Source organism: Neoarius graeffei, chromosome 1 (assembly GCF_027579695.1).
Source record: "Neoarius graeffei isolate fNeoGra1 chromosome 1, fNeoGra1.pri, whole genome shotgun sequence".
Lineage (NCBI taxonomy): Eukaryota > Metazoa > Chordata > Actinopteri > Siluriformes > Ariidae > Neoarius > Neoarius graeffei.
This window is the reverse complement of record NC_083569.1, coordinates 29,492,426-29,501,737: the sequence shown is the minus strand read 5'-3', so window position 1 is coordinate 29,501,737 and position 9,312 is coordinate 29,492,426. Positions and strand designations below refer to the sequence as shown.

Here is a 9,312-nt window from a genome sequence, read left to right as displayed (position 1 = left end):
GATGTCTCACAGTGGTAAACATGGCCTTGTCCCAACTTTTTTGAGATGTGTTGTTGTCATGAAATTTAAAATCACCTAATTTTTCTCTTTAAATGATACATTTTCTCAGTTTAAACATTTGATATGTCATCTATGTTCTATTCTGAATAAAATATGGAATTTTGAAACTTCCACATCATTGCATTCCGTTTTTATTTACAATTTGTACTTTGTCCCAACTTTTCTGGAATCGGGGTTGTATAAATAATCTGTTCAATTGGACATTTGAGCTTCTATTTGGAGGGTGGAGAAATGTTTCTTCTTGAACATATCACACCTCTCCATGTTGGAAAGTCTTGGGCACAGACTCTAAACCGAGAATATTTAGGGTGTGATATTTAAATGACGATGATTTACAGATGCCACATTTATCAGTGACCAATCAGTCTTATGCCCTGATTGGCAAGATAGGAATGTTTCATGAATCACACATGAACACTGCCATATTCTGATTTCTACACTTGGACCTGGTTTCTATGTTTGATTGGTAAATGAGGGCTATTATACAAATTATTGGCATGTTGGTAACATTACCATAAGCCTACAGCTTTACATAGCCAGCTACTCTGTGGCATAACACACCAATTTGTGTGTAAGTTAGCTTATGCTGTTAAACTGTCCCTAGCTGGAGTTGTCTCTGGAAATGTCCCCATTTTTAACCATGACCACAAACCCGAAAAAAAAAAAAACATACTGAAACATTTACCAGATTTCAGCAGACGCCTCACATATTGTTTTGTGGATCACTTTAAGATGGGCTCAGGCCGATAGCAGAGATGTTCTAGAACACCTCTGGCCATAGCCTTTCCAGCATTTTGTTTGGTTGACCTGAGGAACAACTGTTTTAGCAGAGGGCTATAATCTTTGCCTAAACTCAAGTCATTTATTCAGCTTTGACAGACCACTTCATTCGCTCCTGGACAGGTGAACCATAGTCTTTTCTTGTAGGCCTAAGTGACATTGTTTGTCATCTGTTATTTAGCCTTTAAATGTGTAAGCTACATTTTGCGATGTTGTATATGACATAGCATTGCTTGTCACACTGCAATGAGATGTAGCGGTTGACCTAATAAACCGTAGCCTACTGCAGCCAATGCTAGCAGGAGAAAGCTCAGTGAGCGCCAATCAGTCAGCTGAAGTTGTTGCTAGATGTAGCGTTGCTGTAACAGAAATCCAGCTGAGCTAAAATTTTAACAGTTTAAACAGCATAAGCTAACTTACACACAAATTGGTGTGTTATGCCATAGAGTAGCTGGCTATGTAAAGCTGTAGGCTTATGGTAATGTGACCAAAGTGTCAGTAATCTGTATAATTTGTTGTGATGTGTAGCGGACTACACATTTTGCACACTACACGGTTTGCATACAACACGTTTTGATTAAGGCTACTCATTTAGGTGAGGCCATCAGTTCAGCTTTGGCTACAATTTAGGCTACAAGAGATCGGGAATCATATGTATCCTCAATAATAATAATAATAATAATAATAATAATAATAATGTTACCATACCTTAAAATTGCTTGTATTGAAGTAAACTGTTTATTTATATTGTGTAGTGTGTTTTGTATATTTTTAAATACATTGTCCATTACTAGTGTCAGATATGGTAATGAATTTAACATATTTACTTTCATAAATCTAAAACATCTATTTCAGCTCACCTACAATTTAAGAGTCTGTAAATGTAAACTATGTACCCATACCAGAGATTTTCACATTGTCTTTAATGAATGTGAACCTAAAGCAGTTGCAGAATCAGCCTACAGTGCACTCAGTGAGGAAAATGCCACTTTTTATGCAATGCATGCTCAAAATACATGAAAACCAGAAATGTTGCACCTTTTTATCACAAAGATGAAAACATTAGATGTTTTAATGATATTTTCACTGCTGAACCGAAAATGACCCCGGTTTTCTTCTCAGAAATCTGGTCACCTTATAATATGGCTCCAAAAAATAGCTGGGAGAAAAACTGTGGGGAAACTGGTGTGTTTTTCCATAATTATTCTCTGTATGGATATTTTGTTTTGAATTCAGCAAATCTGGGTTTATTTACTGATCATCCCATGATCTCATGTTATTTCTCTCTTTTTTCTTCTTGCTTTGTTTCTTTACTCCTTCTTACTAGTTGTTCTTAACATGTGAAAAAGGTTTATAAATAAAAAGTTTAAAAAAAGAGAGAATTCAGTAAAATTAGGTTCGGAGAGCATGCAAATTATGGAACTTATCAGTTCATTTGTCTTCAGTATAATAGAACTGTTTTAATGTTTTATGATACTATTATACAACATGTGGCATCAATATAATCCCTTTATAAATATTCAGAGAGAAAGTGAGATTCTCATCAAAAACTTCTCAAAATCATCAGCAGAACTGCCTACAGTATAAACAAAACTGTGTGAAAGTTTTTGTACAGTGCAGTTGGATTTCCTGTCACTGTGGGCTGCAGAGCACAGTAGTATAGTGCAGAGTCTGATACAGCAGCAGAGGAGATGAGCAGATCCACTTGTTTCTTCTTTTCATCAACTTTAGCAGACGTTCTTGGGGGACGGTTGGGACTTAGATCTCCACTTGGATAAATATAAAGAAGGAACTCAGGTGTAGATTTTGGATGCTGTCTGTACCATTGCAGGTTGTTGACTGTACCAGTGAATTTTCTGTAGCTGCAGGACAGAGTGACATCATCACCTTCATGTACAACTTCACGAGTGAAAAGTGGCTCTATTGAATCTGCCATGGAGTCACCTGTCATAGAGAACATAATGTTTTGAACCTTTACATAATCAAGCCAGAACTACACAAGTCAGGCCCACATTCTGCTGTTTCTTAACATCACACAGACTAATTAATTAATAATTCAACACATAATGTTTTTGAAAAAAAAAATCAGAACTCACCAAGTGAAAGCTACAGACACATTAATATAACACTGAACATGATGAATGGTCTTAGCTGAATTAAACTATTCTGAGGACTTTCTGTAAGCTAATATGGAAACATCATAAAGGTTCAAGAAGCATCATGAAGCTCCGCCCCCACAACATCACATGACAGTGTCACTTACAGTGTTGTCAGATTGTTGAGTTGCTGCAGCATCCTGGCTTTACATTCAATTCAATTTTATTTGTATAGCACTTTTAACAATAGACATTGTTGCAAAGCAACTTTACAGAACTATATAAATGCCAGATATAAATTTATGCCTACTGAGCAAACCTGAGGTGACAGTGGCAACTCCTGAGATGACAAAAGGAAGAAACCTTGAGGGAACCCATCCTCATTTGGGTGATAACAGACAGTGTGATTATAAATACCTCACTTCTATAACTGTGTCCTATATAGTGAAAAGGGGCAACTTGGGTAACTAGGAAATTCATTGTAGCTTTGGCATGAAGTCTATTTTGTTGAAGTTATCAACTGCTTAATAATTGAGACTTGAATGCAAAACTGTTCATGGCAAGTGCAGTCCTGAGCCATCGTAGCAAAACTTTTTCTCCAACGCTATCTTCTAAGTGGATCTTTAGGCTGTCCATAAGGAGTCATCTTCCACAGAAGTGAAGTGATGAGAACTAAGTAACGCATCCGATCATCATCACTGGTATCTCAGGAGTGGCATGTGTAGCATGAGAGAGAGAGAAACACATTGTTAGGGATGCTCACTGCCATGTAATGGTTACGAACAATGAACATTGTGTGCTGAGTGCAAGTGGGGACTCTGGTAAGACTAAATATGACAGCATAACTAAAAGGGAGAGTCAGAACGTAACAGAGACTTGAGGGTGTACATAAGGCCATTCTACCGTCAACAAACCTCAATGAACGTGTAAGGGGGGCAGCATCCAAACATCCCATTTTACCATTACATTACATTACAGACATTTCACAGATTGATGTATGTGGCAGTGGGGGCATGGTCAAGCGTCGGTCTGTGCCAGGAGGGCAGAGTCAGGGAAAGTAAGTGGCAGAATCACCACACCTGATGTTAGTTAAGCTGTGTTTGTGTGTCTTCCCCAGTGACCGCGCCCTATATAAGGAGAGAGAGAGCAGAGGAAGAGAGCTCTCTCCCCGACCAGATGACTTATGTGTGTGTGTATGCGTGTGGCTGGTAGAGTGTGTTTTCGACTGAAAAGTGCAAATAAAAAGAGTTTTTGGAACTCAGTTCTGGCCTGCCATACTTCTGTGCTCCACCCACCCGCTCTGATTACCACAATCAGGTGTAGTGATTCTGCCACTTACCTTCCCTGACTCCGCCCTCCTGTCACAGACCGACACTTGACCACACCCCCACTGCCACAATGTACAACATACCCAGAGCAGTCTGTGGAGCAGTTGGGGGTTAGATGCCTTGGTCAAGGGCACTTCAATACACTCTTCAAAACACTTATCAAAACACTCTCTGCCCAGGAACCCTCCAGATCTGCTACTTTATGTAATAAAAAGCTGTTAACAAAAGGCTTGACTAAACAAATATATTTTCAGCCAAGACGTAAACAATGAGACTGTGTCTGAGACCCGAACACGACTTGGAAGGCTGTTCCATAACTGTGGGGATTTGTGAGAGAAGGCTCTCCCTCTGATGGAGCCTTAACTATTTGAGGTACCAACAGATAGCCTGCACCTTTTGATCTAAGTCATTGTGGCAAGTCATGAAGGACCAGAAATTCATTCAGGTACTGTGGCGCAAGATAAAGCACATTCAGTGCTTTATAGTTAAATAGTAGTAGTTTATAATCAGTGTGAAATTTGATTGGGAGCCACTGCAGTGTGGATAAGATAGGGGTGATGTGGTCATACCTTCTAGTTTTAGTAAGGACTCTCGCTGGAGCTTGTTTATGCACCCGTTAGATCATTCAGACAGTAAGGCATCACAATAATCCAACCTAGAGGTAACAAAAGCATAAACTAGGCTTACTGCATTTCTTACCTGAGCAATATTTCTGAGATGAAAGAAGGCTATAGTGATATTATCTACATCCAGCCTCACATGGGGAACCTGTCCTGAGCACATTGAAGCAAACACATACTGAAAGGAGGGAATTAATGTTTTTACATAATTACAGTCATTTTAATGTATAAACTACACGCGGGTGGCACAGAGGTGCAGTGTCACTGTCGCCTCACAGCAAGTAGGTTCCTGGTCTGAACATACCAGTCAATTGGGAGTCTTTCTGTGTGGAGTTTGCATGTTCTCCTTGTGCCTGTGTGGGTTTCCTCTGCATGCTCCAGTTTCCTCCCACAGTCCAAAGGGTGAGGTCAACTGGCTTCTCTATAGAGATATTGCTCGTATGTATGAATGTGAGTGTGAATGGCTGTCTGTCTCTCTGTGTTAAGCCTGTGATAGACTGGTGACTTGTCCAGGGTGTACCCAGCTTCTCCATCATCATCAGCTAGGATTGGCTCCAGCTCACCGATGGCCCACAATGGAAATGCAGTATAGAAAATGGATGGAGGGAGAGAAAAATATACTCTAATAAGTACAGAATTGAATATTTTAATTATGTGCTTTTGTAGTGCCTCAACATTAGGGTCCTCGACGCCAACAGAAAATATATTAGAGAGAAAAGAAGCACAAAGCCTCTTTTTAATTTGTTTTTGCATCACAAATATTTTCTGAGGTGTTTCACTGCTGGTCTTTCAAAGATGCCAGCAAGCCATTAGGCTTTGGAAGGGAGTGGTACATGCTGTGTGTGTGTGTGTGAGATATTTTTGCATTAAATGAACTGATATTCACTTTGAATGCGAATTTGTTTTGTGTCTTGCTTTCTCCATGTGTCATATGTGCAGCAGCAGGCAGCTTAATGTTAGAGCTGCTAAGTGGAAGAGAATAGTTAAGGTTTATTTCAAAGTTTAGTCATCCGTGGACAGTTATGTTGTTTTATCAGAATGGTGTCTCTGAACTAAACTGAGCTACTAAGAGTAACCGGAGCAGGGGTTCGGATAACATATATGCAGTATGTATGATAGAAGACCAGGTATACTCTGTCACAGAGGTTTTATTGTGAAAAGTCGTGTTCTTCATCAAAGAACTGAACATCTCTGGAGGATGTGAGCAGGGTTGTGTGGTTCTCAGTACTTTGCCCACAATAAGATAACTGACTGCGCCATCTAGTGTTCACCAAGGAGAAAAACCTTTATACATTCATAAATGTTTACTACACATACAGTGCATACATTACAGAAAGACAAAAAAATCATTAGCTGTTGAAAAGATTATTTTAATTTTGAAAATTAATATATTTGTGCAAAAAATACAGTGCAAGTCAAATTTTTGGACACACCTAATTCAAAGTTGTTGTTTTTTTTAAATTCATTAAAAGACACTTCATGTCATAAAGTCATGATGGACTGTCGTTTCTCTTTACTTAGGTGAGCGGTTCCTGATATAATATGGATTACTACCATCGTCAAATAGAGCTACTTACTGTATTTTTATTATTTACTATTTACTGTTTGATATCAAACACATTAAGAAGGCAAGGAATTCCACTAATTAACTTTTGACGAGGCAACACCTGTTAACTGACTACCTCATGAAGCTGGTTAAGATAATACCAATAGTGTGCAAAGCATCATCATGTGCCATGTGTTATTTCATAGTTTTGATGTCTTCAGTATTGTTCTACAATGTAGAAAAGAGTCAAAATATTCTGATTCCCACAATATACAGTTTCAGTATTATATATGTGGGTTTAATACACTCAGATAATGACATGCCCTTCCTCAGGACAATCCAATAGTGTAATTACTCCCAGTGGCGTGCACAGATAGACACGAGGTGGTGCTCAAGCACCTGGCCCTCTGTCCAAAAAAGTGCCCTTTTGAATTTTTTTTTTTATAGTTTACTGAGGCCAATGTCGACATGATCTTTTAGAAAACCCATGGCATTAAAAGTGTGTGTGAAAATAATGTCCCGATGTGTGCCCCCTCCGCACACACCTCTGTCTCTCTTGCTCTGTCACGTGAACAAGCATGCAGTGCATTCAATGTGAGGTTGCAGCAGCATAGCATCCTGGAAGCCACGGCCTTGTCGTAGCACAGACAACACATCGGGCAGTCAGTCAGCTCTTCCCCTGCCCCACCAGCCAGGTAACACATGAATCGATTGAAAATGTATTGTTTGCCCTCTAAGCCCAAGCTGTAATTATTTTGTCGTGAAGTAGCCCGTCGCATACAGAAACAACTGCACATAAGTATTATATTTTTTGCTAGACCATTTTCAGATTTAGGAAAGCAAAAATTTATTTTTCTATTTTGTTCAACTAGAGATTCCTGGCAAAGTCAAAAAGCCTTGATGTAATAAATTAACATTAAGTGGTTGTTTTACACCTTTAAAAACTAAAACGGGTCAGTGGCGACCCGAACACAAGAGGAGGGTTAAATCTCAGACTTTTATAATAAGGTGTTCCACATGTGCAAAAAAGTGCCCTTTTTCCCCCCCAGAGCACTTGCCCCCCAAAATGTCTGTGCACGCCACTGATTACTCCAGTCAGAACAGAGAGACTCATGGGTCCACAGTCATTGTGGAATTCTGGTATGAGGATTGAGCCAAGCCTTGTCTTTAGTGCACTGGCTATTGAGGAATATGGAATTGTACCATGAGGGTACAAAGATTTCTTTATGATAAAAAAATGACATAACAGCACACCGCAACACATTTTAAGCAGACAATTTGTAAAAATTTGATGAGTATTTGGGGCGGCATGGTGGTGTAGTGGTTAGTGCTGTCGCCTCACAGCAAGAAGGTCTGGGTTCGAGCCCTGTGGCAGGCGAAGGCCTTTCCATGTGGAGTTTGCATGTTCTCCCCGTGTCCGCATGGGTTTCCTCCGGGTGCTCCGGTTTCCCCCACAGTCCAAAGACATGCAGGTTAGGTTAACTGGTGACTCTAAATTGACCGTAGGTGTGAATGGTTGTCTGTGTCTATGTGTCAGCCCTGTGATGACCTGGTGACTTATCCAGGGTGTACCCCGCCTTTCGCCCGTAGTCAGCTGGGATAGGCTCCAGCTTGCCTGCGACCCTGTAGAACAGGATAAAGTGGCTAGAGATAATGAGATGAGTATTTGTTTTACTGGCAGCACTGTGACGCGTGCAGTTTTACATGTTCACCCCACATGGGTTCTTCAGTTTCTTCCCACCTCCAAAATAAACAAGACTGTAGGAAATTTGCTGGGATAAAATGTCCCTATGTGTGAATGAGCATGTGAAATGGTCTGTACATGGTGCTCTGTCAAGTTATACTTATGGTAGTTAAGTTATAGGGCCAGTGGCGCAATGGATAACGCGTCTGACTATGGATCAGAAGATTCTAGGTTTGACTCCTGGCTGGCTCGAAAACTTTAAAGGGTGGCATAGTGGTTAGCACTTTTGCCTTACAGCAAGAAGGTTCTGGGTTCGAGCCCAGTGGCTGGTGTGGGCCTTTCTGTGTGGAGTTTGCATGTTCTCCCTGTGTCTGCGTGGGTTTCCTCCGGGTGTTCCGGTTTCCCCCACAGTTCAAAGACATGCAGTTAGGTTAACATGGGGTCGCCTTGGGTTGAAGTGCCCTTGAGCAAGGTACCTAACCCCTGACTGCTCCCTGGGCGCTGTCGTGTGGCTGCCCACTGCTCTAGGTGTGTGTGCATGCGTTCACTGCTTCAGATGGGTTAAATGCAGAGGATAAATTTCACTGTGCTTGAAGTGTGCATGTGACAAATAAAGGTTTCTTCTTCTAAGTTAGCATATAAATAAAAAATTGGTTTGAAAAATAAATATTTGCATATGAATTCTGCTCCAAAAATCACTAAACTTTTCCACCATTATTAGATCGCAGTGATTTACAGGTTAGCGGTGCTGCATGCGTGACGTCATGTGCACCAATGCCTTTTTTGTGTCCACATGGACTCTATACTATTCTCTGCAGTGGTGTCCGTTCTTGAAACCAATTCTTTTGAAAGAGACAAAAAGGCTCTTCAAATTCGTCCTCAATCTTTGGTTGGCTGTCTGAGGATGATTTAGAACCTATAGCCACGGAGAAAGAGGGGGACAAATATACAAGCCAAGTTGCTCGTGAAGAAGAAGAGCAACAGGGGGGCAGCCAACATGGTGTCAGTGTAACATGTGATTTGTGGAGCTCCGCAACATGATAAACGAAACCTAATGTGCTGAATTGCTAAATATGCTTAAGGGCTGATTAGAATGAACCTAATTGATAAACTAAATAGCTACTACAAGGACCTCGCTCAGAAACAATTTTTTAATCCTTGTTTTCTTTCATTTTATTCACGGTTATCCAACTAGTGC

General features: G+C 40.4%; 1 non-coding gene across 1 annotated transcript; it reads left to right on the top strand.

Annotated features, from left to right (window-relative positions):
- Nucleotides 1-8,293: 8,293 nt before the first annotated feature.
- trnah-aug (transfer RNA histidin (anticodon AUG)) lies at nt 8,294-8,366 on the top strand. Its single transcript has one exon. It is a non-coding gene; the product is annotated as a tRNA-His (tRNA).
- Nucleotides 8,367-9,312: the final 946 nt, after the last annotated feature.